The 15,995-nt window shown below is 34.7% G+C and overlaps 1 protein-coding gene across 5 annotated transcripts in view; it reads right to left on the reverse strand.

Moving 5' to 3' along the window:
• Nucleotides 1–15,995, reverse strand: part of FILIP1 (filamin A interacting protein 1) — a 309,418-nt gene that overhangs the window by 45,251 nt on the left and 248,172 nt on the right. Inside the window, exon 1 of one of the 5 annotated variants that reach the window (XM_074237340.1) lies at nucleotides 15,690–15,994. The exons of the other annotated variants lie outside the window; for them this stretch is intronic. The gene's annotated coding sequence lies outside the window, so the exon portion shown is untranslated. Of the gene's footprint in view, nucleotides 1–15,689; nucleotide 15,995 lie in introns of those variants that run through there. 5 annotated transcript variants of the gene reach the window in all.

The following is a 15,995-nucleotide window of genomic DNA, read 5'->3' on the forward strand; positions in this document are numbered from 1 at the left end:
CTTTCTAGAATAGTTGGTCTAATTTGCAAGTTATATCAATGGAGTATTTGCATACTTGTCTTTCTGTAGCCACTATTGACTGTTTCTGATTTTTACCATCTTTCTCAATTTGCTAAGTGTGAGGTAAAATTTCAGAGTTGCTTTGATTTGCATTTTTCAATGATTTGGAACAATCTTTCAAAAGGTATTCAGAGTGCACATTTTTTTTTTTTGAAATTGGTTTGATTATATCCTTTGACCACCTATAAATTGGACTATCCTTATATATTTGTGTTAAAGAAATTTAGTGCAAAGTTCTTCCACCTCTCCCTCGTCCCCAACAAACAACAAATAACAAACTAAGAAACAGAAGTAGTATATCACAGGCATAATTGACAGCATATATGAAGGTTTGGGTACCAGGGATGAAACATTGTGTTTATAAAACATAGAGTGATGACCTTGAAGCCAGGAAGATAGATTTGAATTAATTCTACCTCCAATATACTACCTCCATATTACACCTATCAAGTTGGCCAATAGGACTAAAAAGGAAAATGATCAATATTGGTGGGGATATGGGATAACTGAGTCACTAATGCATTGTTGGTAGAGTTGTGACTGATTCCACCTTTCTGGAGAGCAATTTGGAATTAAAATCGTGCATACACTTTGATTTCACAATACCACTACTAGGTCTTTATCCCAAAGCAATCACAAAAAAAGAGTTTTAAAAAAACAAAAATATTTATAGCATCTCTTTTCATGGTGGCAAAGAATTGGAAATTGAAGGGATGCCCATCAATTGGGGAATGGTTGAACAAAGCGTGGTACATGAATTTGATGGAACAATATTGTTATATTAGAAATCATGAGGGACTGAACTTCAGAATAGCCTGAAAAGACCTACAAGGACTGATGCTGAGTGAAGTGAGCAGAACCAGAAGAATATACATACTAATAACAACAAGAGGTGATGATTAACTGGGATGGGCTTGTTCATTTCAGTAGTACAACAATCAAAGACAGTTCTAAAAAACTTGTGATGGAAAAATACCATCCATATTCAGAGAAAGAAGTGTGGAGTTTAAATGTAGACCAAAATTTACTATCTTCAATTTTTATGTTATCTTATATATCATTTTTTTCTCTTTATAGTTTTTTCTCCATTTTGATTTGCTTCTTCTCTCATAACCTAACATGGATGGATTTATGTTTAGCATGATTATACATGTATGGCCTATGTTGGATTGCTTTCTGTTGGGAGAGGGAGGGGAGGGAGGGAGGGAGGGATAAAAATGCAAAGCTCAAATCCATGCCAAAAAAATGATTGCTGAAAAAAATTTTTTGTAAGGCAATAGGGTTTAGTGATTTATCCAAGGTTACACAGCTAGGTGATTATTATTGAGTGTCTGAGACTGGATTTCAAATTGGGTTCTCCTGACTACAGGGTTGGTGCTCTATCCACTGTACCACCTAGCTGCTCCTAAAAATATTTTTTAAATAAAAGAAAAAATTATTACTACCTATTTGATGATTAGTAGGTTACTTAAGTCTTTTGACCTCAGTGACCTTACCAGAAAAATGAAGGGATTGGTTTCAATGATCTCTGTGGTTTATTCAAATTCTGAATGAATGGTTCTGAGATCCTAAGCAGGTTCATTTGACAAGGGAAGGAGATAAGCATTTATATAGTGTCTTCTATGTATCAGGTACTACTTTAAATGCTTTTAAAAACAAAAACAAATATCTTCTCTTTAGATCTTTACAATAACCCTTGGAGGCAGGTGCAATTATTATTCTCATTTTACAATTGAGTAAATTGAGCCACACAAAGGTTAAATGATTTGTCCTACATCCCACAGGTACTAAGAATGTCTGAGGTCAGACTTGAATTCAGGTCTTTTCATACATCAAAATATTAACAGCAGACTTTTCTGTGGTAGCAAAGAACTAGAAGAGAAGAGAAGCCCATTAATCAGAAAATAGTTAAAAAATTGTGGAACATAAATATGATAGAATATTATTATACTATAAGAAATTATAAGTGTAGAGGCAGCTAGGTGGTGCAGTGGATAAAGCACCAGCCCTGGAGTCAGTAGTACCTGGGTTCAAATTTGGTCTCAAACACTTAATAATTACCTAGCTGTATGGCCTTGGGCAAGCCACTTAACCCCATTTGCCTTGCAAAAACCTAAAAAACAAACAAAAAAAGAAATTATAAGTCTATTAATAAGGAAAAGCAGGAAAAGACATAGAAATTGATGCAAAACAAGATAAGTAGAGCCAGGAAAACAATATACAATGACTGCAACAATGTACATAGATGGAATAACCATAAAATAATCAAAAATTATTTTTGAAAAAACATATTTGACCCCAAAGATTATATGGGAAAAGCAACAACCTTTCTCTACTCCTTTCCAGAGGGCAGGGTTCATGTTTGTGGTATATTACATATAACTCCAGATTTAGTCAAGGTATTGATCCATTTTAACTAATTTCCCTCTCTTCTTTTTTTTTTTTAAATTCTTTTTAGGGATTGCTCTCTGGGAGGAGCAAGGAGAAGAATATGGGGGAATATGTAAGTGATGCAAAAAAAGATATTAATAAAAACCTGGATTTTTTAAAAGTACTTTTTTGATAAGTGTCCCCAAAGAAGAGATAAGAAAAATTTTATCTTCTTCAATTTTTTTTGAATGTTGAAGGAATATGTTGAGGGTTTGGAAAAAATTGTATGTATTTTCAGACTCAGGGTGAGTTGGTTAGCTTTGAATTGCTTTTTTCTTTTCTCTTTTTTTTTTGTTTTTGTTCATTGGAGAGGGGCAGTGGAAGGATGAATTTGAGAATGAAGATGATATAAAATCAAAATAATTAAATTAAAGAAGGGATGTGGAAAAATGTTTCTTATACCAGAGCCTATTCTTACATTATTCATCTGGTTTAGAACCTCCTCCTTCTGTGCTCTCACCTTCTCTTCCTGACAAAATATGCTATATTCTATTCTCATGCAGCCCCCATCTCAGCAAAGGTGTTTGGGAGGGGGGGCAATGCCATTTCATATCATTTATTTGGAATTTTGCAATTCTTTTGTAATTTTGCAGCATTCATGTTTGACTATTTTATTGGTTTTTTCTTTTATATTATTGGAGTAATTATGTGTATGTTGTTTCCACTATTACTTCGAGTATAGAGGATACTTTATTACATCTGATATACATAGAATTGGTTTGGGGAAGCACAGATTTTTTTCTTTTGACACTTCCATGTTGTCTTTTTTTTTGAGGAAATTAGGTATTATACTATTTACCCTAGGATAGCTAAGACATCTCCCTGCAGAAGGTAAACAGATATGCCTCTCTAAGGAAGACTTAAAAGTCTTTCTCGCAAGCAAGATGTCATTTCCTAGTAATAAAATGTACCAATTATAAAAAAAAAATAAGTAATGCTATGGGAAGTTGAAAACTCATAAAGACTAACTTTAAGTGGACACATTATGCAGATTAAGATCCAGAAGAGGAAAGCTAAGTAGATTAATGTTTTGTCATTATTTTCTCATCTCTCCAATGAAGTTATGTCATTTTCAGTCAATCTGGGTATAGAGCTTAAAGGAACAACTATGTAGTCAAGACGACATAGGTCTAAGAAATGCCTCTCTTATATATTAACTGAGATCATCAGAAAGTAATTAATCAGTCCTCTAATCAGAAAGCAATTCAGTCCTCTAGAAAACTCTCTAAGTTAAGGAGATGTTACTGATCAACATTAACAGAGGGCATTGATTCCCCCTGACCACCACTAATCCTTCCAAAAATTATCTTTGAAAAAACAGTTCAGGGGTGGCTAGGTGGCACAGTGGATAGAGCACTGGCCTTGGAGTCAGGAGTACCTGAGTTCAAATTCGGCCTCAGACACTTAATAATTACCTAGCCATGTGGCCTTGGGCAAGCCACTTAACCCCAATGCCTTGAAAAATCTAAAAAAATAAAATAAAATAAAAATAAATAAATAAAAAACAATTCAAATACACTTCCATGTGAAAACTTGGGGAAATTATTATTTTTGCTTTGGAGCATATCATTCAGTTTTTCTTCAACTGTGTTGTGCTGTGCTGTGTGTGTGTGTGTGTGTGTGTGTGTGTGTGTGTGTGTGTGTGTGTGTGTGTGTGTGTGTGTGTGTGTGTGTGTATGTGTGTATATATAAGGATACAGGAAGAAAATCAGTGTTAAAATCAGAATAGAAATGTTGGCAATTAAGGATGAAGGAACCTCAAAAAATACAAGCTTTTGCTTAGTGTGAATTGTCTAATTACAAGATGTTTTTTGTAGGAGGACACAAGGCAATATTAAACAGCATGATGTAGTCCTAACATACTAGATGAATCACCTCTGCTCCTTGCGGCATCTGTCATTGTTCTAATTATTACTTAGCAATTATTAAATATCTGTAAGCTACTTGAACATTGATGTGCTATCCCTGATATAGATCAAAATAGAGCTATTGCATTTTTTTAATGATTTAATTTTCTCAGTGTAGCAAGCACACCAATGAGGAAACTCCTATGGATGTAAGTAGAGCTTGATCTGTTTTGCACTTTCTAGTCTTACAGAGAGATGCCTCAGCTATTAAGGTTAAATGACTTGCCAGGGTCACATATGCCAGTATGTGTCAAAACTTTCTGACTTCTAATCTATTCCATACTGTTTTAATGTACCAATTATTTAACCATTGTGCTATATTTGAACACATAGATTATTTCTGCTTCTCTTTTCCAGTTACAAGTAATGCTACTAGTTCATTTTGTTATCTTTGAGAGTATTTTAGGCTTTAATCCCCAAAAGAGAATTATTGGCCTAAAAATGTATGATTCCTAATGAAATTTATACATTGTACCATCAAATTGCTCTTCAAATAAAAAAAAAGTACCAAAAGATTTTTATGGAATAATGTAAGAAGTGTAGGAGGTGGGGAGAGGGAGGATATACTATAATTAGAATGAAGTACATGTCAGTTATGATCAAAGAGGAAAAGTTAATGTGAATGAATAGACAATATTTTTGAGCAATTGGTATCAATCAATCAATATTTATTAATTGTCTACTCTGTGCCAGGTAATTTGCTGATCATTGAGAATATAAGAAGTAAAAGATGGACTCTGCCCTCGAGGAACTCTATGAAATTAATTAAGAGTAAATAATCACTAACCAAGTTTAGTTGTCCTGCCCAGTAATAAGTTTTTAATAGAGACAGACACTAAGCTTGTGATTTCGTTAATCTGTAAACTTCCCTGTACCAAGCAGAACCTTCTTTACTATAATCTTAGAGTTAAATAGAACCCTCAGAGGTTGTGACTAACCCGGAGTTCCATAACTAATATATCAGAGGTAGGTCTTGAACCCAGGTCTTCCTGACTCTGAGCTCAGGACTCTACCCACTACTTGATGACTATCTCTTTAAGTTTTTAATAAAACATTTTAATAGATTATACTAATGACTAACCTGTCATCAATGGGACATGTAATTGAAATGTTTTCCCAGCATAGGATTATATATGTACATATACAAACCCTCTGATGTAAAAAGTCCCTCTTGAGGCCAAAGCCATTTTTAAGATGACAAGTTAGTATGCAATCCATGACCAAGGCAGAGAATGAAGACCTTGACCATGTAGGGTCATTATCAGTACCTTTGGCCTAATTCATATCCATCTGCAGCCACCTAATCTCATTGGCATTAGATTTACTTTAGGAACTTAAAATGATCCATGATTTCATTAGTGTGGGCACTCTCCATTGACACAGAATAATGTTACATAAATCTAAGGATTTTTAGTGGGCTTAGTATTCAATATGAGTCAGAAATGAGTCAGAAATACAGTGTAGAATCCAAAAAAGCTCACGTGATCTTGGGTTGTATTAAGAGAAACAGATTCCAGGACAATATGGTGAAAATCCCATCTGGTCTTTACCCTGATCTGACCTCATCTGGAGACTTGTGTTTAGTTCTAAGCTCCACATTTAGAAAGAACATTGGTAAGTTCTAGAGTTGACCCAAATAGGAAATGAATGAAAGAACATTAAGTCTGATTATAATAATTTCAGACTAAAGTTTAGCCTATGTAAATTAGTTGCCATATGGAGACAAAGAATCTAAATACCATATTAGTCAACAAACACTTCAACTCTCTAGTGAATAGATAGATCCAGCACCAAAGGTAATATCAATTTAAACTATAAACTCATTTATAAGAAAAAGAAAAGGATTGTAGAGGATCATGAATCAATATCACCTTTTAAAAAACAGTAGGGAAGTAGTGGAAAGACATATAGTTTATAGAACTTTATGGAGCATTGGATCTGAGAAAGGCTTGGATTTCAAATCACAGTCTTGATATTTATTTGACCTTGGGCAAGTAATTTAAACTCTGGGTTTATGTTTCTTTATCTGTAAAATGAGGGGATTGGATCAGATGACCTTTAAGGTACATTATAACCCAAATAATCAAAATTATTTTTAAAAATGAACAAGTTGACCAATGAGGTCCCTTATGGCTCAAGGTATATGATTTGATGTAAGACTGAGGAAAGCTACAAAGAGGTAATATCCTAAAAACATTTATGGATGAAATTTTTTTTTTAGATTTTTGCAAGGCAAACGGGGTTAAGTGGCTTGCCCAAGGCCACACATCTAGGTAATTATTAAGTGTCTGAGACCGGATTTGAACTCAGGTACTCCTGACTCCAGGGACGGTGCTTTATCCACTATGCCACCTAGCCACCCCAGGATGAAATTTCAAGAACAACAAATAGATCAAAAGTAGAAAAATGTATAAAGATTTTTCTAATAAATTCTCTTCCCTATCAAAGATAGCAGAACTCTCCTTTTGTTTTTAACATCATAATACTGAATATATTTTTGGGCAAAGTGAAAATGGTACTGAAGAACATTAAAATGGGAAATGTAGTTGTGATAGAAAAAAAGAAAAATCAGAGTTAAAGGAAAGCTGGGGTCATCAATTTTGGCATTAAAGGATTGTTTCTCAATGTATCTTAAGAGAGGAAAATAAAAAATAATGGGAAAAATCTCATAGATAAAAATGCAAACAAGAAAATATTAATAGTTACTCATACATTTTGCTTCCTTTCCTATCAACATAATTTTTTTGGAGAATAATCTATATATATATTAAGGAAATCATTGATAAGGGTATTACAAGGGATTAGGTAGTTTTTTACAAGCAGCATTACATATACTACATATTTTCTATTATACAATTGACTGAAATAAATATAGAGCACAAGATCTTACTACATTTATTGTTTGTTAATTCTTTAAAAACATATAATTCAATAGAGCAAAATTCTTTAAATACTCTATTTCAAGAAAGTGCCCCCTATGCATTTGTAAAAATTATATAATATTTCTTAAAAGATGCAATCATATGATAATCTGATTTGAAAAACCTCTCCTTATTAATACCAAGCAGAGCATTAAACTGGGAGACATATGAGTTCTGAATGTGATCACCATGATTATAAAGGAGCTCTAGAACAGATTCCAAGTCAAAGAAGGATTTCCTATAGATGATAAGGTGTTCCAAATGCTTCTGTTTGAAGGAAACATTGTATTGATTAGGTTTTCTTAGAACGTTGCAGAGTTTACAAAATGATATCCATAATCACGCAAAAGGACTAATTATCCTCCTATGATTAAGTGTAGGCATACACTTAATAATACTTATTTATAATTTGAAGTATAATGGATAATCTATAATACTCATCCACCAGTACATATTGGCTTTGATATAATAGTAATAACCATAAAACAACAGTAATAACTAGTTTTTATTTAGCCTAGTAGAGTTTGGAAAGTGATTTATGTGTATTATCTTATTTCAGTCTTCTAATACTCTGTGAGGTTGGGGGTTATTATTATCCCAATTCTTTAAATGAAGAAACAGGCTAAAAGAGGTTACATGATTTGCATAGGCTCATACAACTAGTAAATGGCTAAGGTTGGATTCAAATTAAGATCTTAACTGAATGCCAACATTCTACCTATACTTGGTAGAGTATAGCTGCAAACATTGAATTCTGTAGGCTCCCAAAAAACTGAGGAGCATTCAAAGGGCAGTGGATATAGGCACATGATGGGAATGAGAACACCATGTGTTACAAATAAGAAATTTTACAGAAGAAGTGATGTGAAGGATATTATAAAAGAAATTTTTGAAGGGCAGCTAGGTGTGGCATAGTGAATAGAGCACTCCCCTGAAGTCAGGAGGACCTGAGTTCAAATCAGCATCAGACACTTAATAATTACATAATTGTGTGACCTTGGACAAGTCACTTAACCCCATTGCCTTGCAAAAAAAAAAGAAATGTCTGATCAAAAAAAGAAGATCTGGCCATACAAACAAGATCAAGGATTACCAATGGAAATCCTGCCTGTTAAATTGGTTTAACCCAAATTCAAGAAAACTCAAGAGCCCCCAAAATATTAGAAGTTAACATTTTGGTTTACTTATGAAAGAATATGGATGAGAATCACATCAGAAGACCTTTGCTTCAAATATATATCATTAAAGGGATCAATGAGATCAAAGATCCATTGGAATATTGGAGAGAAAATATACCTCCGGATAAAATTATTAAGTTGAGGATTATTGATAGAATTTGCTTCCTTTGAATTCTCATAAATTTTTTCAATTATAAAACCATAGGATTCAGAACTTGTAAGCAACTTTAGGAATTACCTAGCCTGATTCTTTCATTTTCAGATTAAAAAAACCCTGTAACTTAGAAAGATTAAATGACTTTCCCTAGATCACACAGAGAATAAGGAGCAAAGGGATTTTTAAAAGGGTCATTGAGTCCAAATTCAGCACTACTAAAATGATAGGTGTTTTATGTGATAGTTACAGTGTTAGATTAGAAGTTTCTTTAAGTTAAGGACTTTATCTTTGCATGAACCATTTCCACTCCCTTTGCACATATTAGTCATTTAACAAATATTTGTTGAGTAATAAATGAACAAATGGCTGAATCCCTCTGAGATGATCTCCAATTTATCCTGTATGCTTCTTGTTGACACAGTTGTTTTCAAACTCCTCTATTCGATTATAAGCTCCATGAGAGTAGAGATTGTTCTTTTCCTTTCTTTGTATTCTTCAGGTCTTAGCATTGTGCCTGGCCTCTTATCTTTCTGCAGAGATGAGGATCTACTTCCCTACCTTTCTACTGAACATATTTATTTACAGGTTCTACCACCTCAAACACAATATCTCCAAAACTGAATTTCTGATATTTTCCTCATCAAATTTCCCCAAATTTCTGCCCATTTCACCCCATCACCTATGTCTGAAACCTTAATGTTATCTTTGTAAAACCTTCCACTGCTAAATTCTATTTCCAGTCAGCTGCCAGTAAATGGTAAATGCCTTCCCTTCCCAACTTCAAATTCTTGATTCTGCAATGATTACAATATTGCATCCTAACTCTTGTTAGCTATGAGACCCTGCTGTTGGAATTGGGGTGAAACAGAGTGAAGAATTCATGAGACCCAAGAGCTATGAAGGACATAATGTTTATCTATATTTCTCTAATGAGTTCCAAAAACTTGCAACTTGGGAGGAAACAGGTAAAGACTTTCTAAGGGAAAGCCAAGCAAGAGGGGCAGGGATGAACAGTAAAAGATATGGGTGCATGCAGTGTTCTCTTACATGTTACCTGGACTGGGGAGCTGCCACAAGATATATACTAGATACACTGATTCAATCACTGACTGGCTCAATACTTTTTTGAGGATCATGGAGTACTATTTTATTATCTCTACTTTTCTATATTGCTGTTCTTCTCTTTAGCTATTGCTGTATGTATATTAGCAATTCCCAACAGGTTGAACTCTGAACTGAGTGCATCATGGAAAAGACTGCATGGATGTGAGAGACCCATGAAAATCTTATTTCCCCAGAATCCTCCCCAGGTGGAACTCCTGACTTTCCTTCTTACTCCATTCCTAACATCATTTTCTTTTTTTGGGTGGAGGGGGGCTGTCTATTTAAACTTCTTTTTTTTTTTTTAGGTTTTTGCAAGGCAAACAGGGTTAAGTGGCTTGCCCAAGGCCATACAGCTAGGTAATTATTAAGTGTCTGAGACTGGATTTGAACCCAGGTACTCCTCACTCCAGGGCCGGTGCTTTATCCACTATGCCACCTAGCCGCCCCCTATTTAAACTTCTTATGAGATTTGTCTTCTCAAGACTATAAGCAAACTAGTAACCAGAGCTGGATACTATCCTCTACATAATTCTGAAAGTCAGTACTCTAGTCAATTTTCAGATGCATCTCAATTCCTTCTTAAATGGAACTTATTAGGCAGGGACAGAATTATGCCCCTCTTCCAACAGGAGGCAGCTATGGAAGATGAGACCTTCATCCCCAACCCCCAAATGAATTTGGGTCCAAACTATTTGGGGAGATGGAGAGGAATGATAAATAGAAAATTAGGGAGCAAATAGTTAACTTGTGTCTTTCTATGCTGACCTTCTGCATTATGTGTAACCTAAAGGAATGTTATGTTTTTTGTCATATCTCTGGGAAACCTTGTTGTTTTGTGTCTCTCCTTGAGCTGTTAGAAACTATCTCACATACTCTGTATCTAGTCAGAAGTCTTCCCATACATCACGTACCCTGTATCTTGTAAAATACAAAAGTTATCATGTTCCAGACAGGGATCATAATCATTTGGCCCCTGGAAGGAAGACTGAGATATACAAAGTTGAGATAACAAAAATGTTATTATAAATAATGAGCGAACTATTTCTAATGTAATTCCTTAAACCACAGTTACAATGAAGGTATCTTTCCCTAAGCCCTCCCTAGTTCCTCACAGCTCACCCCCTTGCTCAGCTTTCCCTTTAAAAGTCTTTACCTATCCTTCCACTAATTGCTGGTTCCTGGAACTCAGACCACTTGGAGAAGTTTAATAAACTTATCTATCTCTCTTATTTCTGAGTCACCGAGTCTTCCTGAATTCTTCACTGCTAGAACCCTAAATTAAACTCCTTCACTAGGCAAGTCCTTTCACCTTCCTAAACTTCAGTTTCTTTATCTGTAAAATAGGGATACCTACCTCACATAGTTGTAATGGGGCTTAAAGAAGATTATCTATGGAAAGCACTTAGCAAAACCTAAAGTATTAAATAAATGTCTATTAATATTATTATTGTTATTGTTATTATTATTATATTCAAGAAAGACATGGGTTCAAATCTTATTTCCTATACATATTGACTGTGTGAACCTAACAATGAGTCACCTGGCTACTCTTAAGGACTTTAAATCCCATGACAGCTGCTAATTGGTATTTATCATACACCAATAAACCACAGATTGTTTTTTTAAAAAATCCAACCTCACACATCTCTGAGAGAAATCATTTTTCTATTAATAACCAATTATTAATATTGGGGTTCAAGTTTAAAAAGTAGTCTTTCTAGGTCAATCAGTCTCTGAAAGATAGAGCTGATCAGATTGGCCTAACCTTCCAGGAACATTATCTTCTAAGATGGGCAGAGATCCAGTCCTACTGAAAGAGCTTATTTCTTTTATTTTTTTAAAATATTTTATTTACTTAGGGCAATGGGGTTAAGTGACTTGTCCAAGGTCACACAGCTAGGAAATTATTAAGTGTTTGAGGTCAGATTTGAACTCAGGTCCTCCTGACTCCAGGACCAGTGCTCTATCCACTGCACCATCTAGCTGCCCTTGAAAGAGCTTATCAGAATAAAAGGGTGAAGAAAATCAAATCAAGGTGAATTCTGGTCCATTGTTCAACTTCTGTGGTATGAGAAAAGATGGATTTCTTTTGTCTAGATAGATGGAGACAGCAGAGTCTCAAGATCAAGTCAAGTTCTCAGCAGGAGGAGTTGAAGATTTTTTGTCTATCTCCTCATTAATATGTCCACTCCCTCACTGATTGTTCACCAATCAAGGTTGATCTCCACCCGCCAGGGACACTTGCTTCTGCAAAGATATTTAAATATTTAGTGATATCTCCATTTCATCTTTGGTTACCCTGAGAGACCACTATCATCAATTTATTATTTGTTAGTCTAGTTAATAAATTGATTATTAATTATCTAGAAACTCCATTTCGTAGACCTTTAATTCATCTCAACTCCTTATTCCATTACTGCCATTCCTAAAAAGGTCCTTAATTACTTTCACCTTAAAGTATTATAGTAAGCTCCCAAATAAGTATTATTGACTATGGTCTTTCTCCGCCTACTCCAATCAATATGGCACCCTTGTGCTAGAGTAATCTTCTTTATGAAAAAGTTTGAAACTGTTACTCCTCTCTAACTGTAATGTTTCAATAACTTTCTATTGTCCTTGCATATAAAATCTTAAATTGCTTAACCTAGTATTCAAGGTCCTCTGCAATTTGGCACAACTCTTTATCCCCAGGTCTACCATTACTCTTTTCCTCTCCCTTCTCTACCATTCTGCCTCCAATTCATGCTCCAGTCAAACTGGCTTGTTTTTTCTTTGCCTTCCTTTGGTCTCCTTGCCTTTGTTCATGTTATTCCTCTAATTGGAATGCTTTCTGTAGTTTCACCTGTTGAAATTCTACCCATCCTTCAGAACCCAGTGCAGATATCACCTTCTCTGAGAAATTTTCCTCAGTCCTCCAAAATAAATAACCTTTCCGAGCTCAGTTCTTCCACACTTTCATAATCATACTTCTCTTGTGTATTTATTGTGGTTTATTTTGTGTTTAATTATTTGTGAGTGTGTTGTATTCCCTTTATAGGATTTCAAATTCCAAGAAGGCAGAGGCTTATTGATTTTCATATTTTCACCAGTGCAATTAAAATTTTTTATGAATTAAATAACTTTCCTGAATGGACCTGAATTGAAAATCACATCTTATAAGTAAGAAAACAGAAGCATATCAAGAAACCACCAAAAATTAGGCCTAGGACAAAGGACTGCTATATAATTATAAGCAAAATTATGAAGCTGGCAGAGTGAATGCTACTGAACCTCTCCTCTGAACTGTTTGTGACCTTCTTGTCAAGTGCCTTCCATTCCATAAAAATGTCATTCAAGTGCCTATTATCCCATTAAAGACTCATTTATCCTGGCTCCTCTAGGACTCTGCTTTCATCTAATTCGTCCACTAGTTTATCAAAGATTTATGGCTGAAAGGGAATTTAGAGGTAATTCTAATCTAAATCCTCCATTTAAAAAAATTTATATTTATTTAAGGCAATGGGATTAAGTGATTTGCCCAAAGGCACACAGCTAGGCAATTATTAAGTGCCTGAGGTCACATTTGAATTCAGGTCCTCCTGACTCCAGGGCCTCTCCCATTTTACAGATAAAGAAAATAAACCTAAAAAAGGTGAAATGATTTTCTTCAAGTTAAGATTAGAATCCAGCTTTGGTGACGGACTCTTTCTATTATACCAAGATGCTAATGCCATGGCACTGTTTTTCAGTTACAAATATATATTTTAACTGGTCCCTCTTAAAGACAAGATTGTAGGAATTTCAAATCCTATTCGAGATAAGCCTTTGGGGTACATTCTTTTGGGGTACATTCTAAGCAAGGATTCTTCACCTGGAGTGTACTTAAACCCCCCACCCATCATTTATAACTATATTTCAATGGAATTACTTTCCTTTTGTTATCCTATATTATTTATGCATTTAAAAACATGAATTCAAAAGGTTTCACAGACTGCCAAAGGGTGTCCATGACACAACTCAATAAAGTTTAACAACTCTTGTTCTAAAGTGACAATGTTTTGGTGATTTCCTATGCTATCAAAGAATTCAATAGTGGAAGGGATCTCATTCCCACCTAATGCACTATCTACCCATAGAAGATCTCTGCTCTAAGGTCCCTGACAAGGGATCATTCATTCATTCATTCAGCTTCAGCTTGAAAAGACCTCCAAGGACAGAGAATTGATCACTTCTCAAGGCAGTCCATTTGACTTTGGTATAGCTCTAGTGGTTAGAAAATTTTTCTAGATATCAAGATTAAATTTACTTTTTTTTTACAACTTCCATCACTTTCACAGAATTCTACTTAAAGAATTTATTATGTCAATGACATAATACAGCCAGGAAAAGTTTGAAACATGTTAGATAGACATAGAATACTCAGTCAAAAATATTCATCAGTACAGGTTGGCATCATTTTTTAAAAACATGATATCATGGAGAAAGTTTTATATCTTTAGCAAGATACCTGGATTCAATAATCCTGTCCATCAATGACCCGTATGACCTTGGGTGAGTCACAACTTTTCTGGACCTCATTTTACTCATTGAAAATGTGGAAGCTAGACTAATAGTATCTAAGGTTCCAGTTCCAAACTTATGATCCTACATTGGATGCTTTTAAAATTTGAATGTAAATATTTTTAATAAATAAATTTACCATAAAAGGGATAACATTATAAGTCATTGTAAGCATGCAGTTGTTCTCTTATTTATCTTTTATATGATCAGGGTTTTAATTAATCAGATTTGCTGAAAATAAGGCAAAAGTGTAAATAAACTTTAATGGTTAAATTTTCACAGAAAAAAAATCTCATTTTCCCCCTTCCCCCCTCAGCAATTAAATCGCATGTACAGTTTATTGTTCTTTTATGTAAAGGGGACTTAGGAACGTATGTCTTTATACTTATCTAACCATATAAACATTAAGCAGGCATTTAATTAACTTAGACTTTCTCCTATAATATGAATACTAATTGAACTACTTAAAATCCAGGCTAACACTCATGCACATAATTCTTCAGGCCAGTTACTGAGCAAGTTCCAAAACCAAAAGCCAAGATTGCTAATTCCTAGTTTCCAGTTTTCTGATGATATCAAAAAACAAGGAATGACATCAATACTGCCTTGCTGCAAACTGAAATTCACAGAGGTCCGTGGAATATGCTGTCCCTGGCTCCAGGTTCTTTATCACTCTTAAAACCAGGAATAAAATCTTGTTAATAATCACTGTTTCACAAAGGTAAAACCATGTAAATAAAAAACATACCATCTGCCCCAATGTACAATTTGCTATGAAATAGGTCATGTGAATCTGAAATCATGTTTGAAAAATTCACTTTTGGCCAAACGAAACTTTTCCCCAAATGCTAACAACACACCCCTAAGCAAACCAGCAATAAAATGAAGTCTTTATTTTGTCAGATCTAGTCTGCTGAACTCAAACAATAGTGTTGGCATTTTGAGAATACTAGAGTTAAATTTTCTCCCCAATTAGTTGCCTCAGTCCAAATTTTAACACCACTGCCCCTTCTGAATGAAGTTTCCTACCCCTCATTCTGACTCTCTTTGAGCAAACAGCATTTTCCATTATTGATGCTAGTTCCAATGCACTGCAACTTTTCTAACAGTTTCCTCCATATCAGTTAAAACAAATTTAGCCTCATCATCAAAGAAAATATTTTTCTAAAATAACCCCAACTTGTTCTTCAGTGCATCAAGGAATGAATGAATAGTGAAAAGCTATAGTGCAACACACTGAAGGATGCATTCAAAATACATTTTCAGGATAAGAAAAAACACACAGAGATTTTTGAATTCAGAGAGAATTCCCCAAGGTGTCTTTAGGATGAAGCTATTTTTCCCCCTCCACAGGAAAAAAAAATAAAAAACAAAACAGGAACATTTTTCATACCAAAACAAGGTGCACCTTTGCCAGTTTCAATCAAGGAAGAAGATAGAATGAGGGCAAATCCAGGAAATGCTGGTGCTTGGAGAGTTTTTTCACTCCCTCCAAGCTGAGCACAATCAGGAGCTGCAAGTGAGAAAGGTTACAGAGTCCTCCCTATAGCCCCTGTCAGATTAGTCAGGGCTCCACAAATGTTCAAACCCAGCTTCCAAGATGTGATTTGCAATAACACTTAGAGCTGGTGTTCCCTTGCCAAGGAAGCCTATTAGCAAATCAAATGCGCATGTCCCTGAGTAACTAACATTTCTTAAA

This window comes from Macrotis lagotis, chromosome 5 (assembly GCF_037893015.1).
Source record: "Macrotis lagotis isolate mMagLag1 chromosome 5, bilby.v1.9.chrom.fasta, whole genome shotgun sequence".
NCBI lineage: Eukaryota > Metazoa > Chordata > Mammalia > Peramelemorphia > Peramelidae > Macrotis > Macrotis lagotis.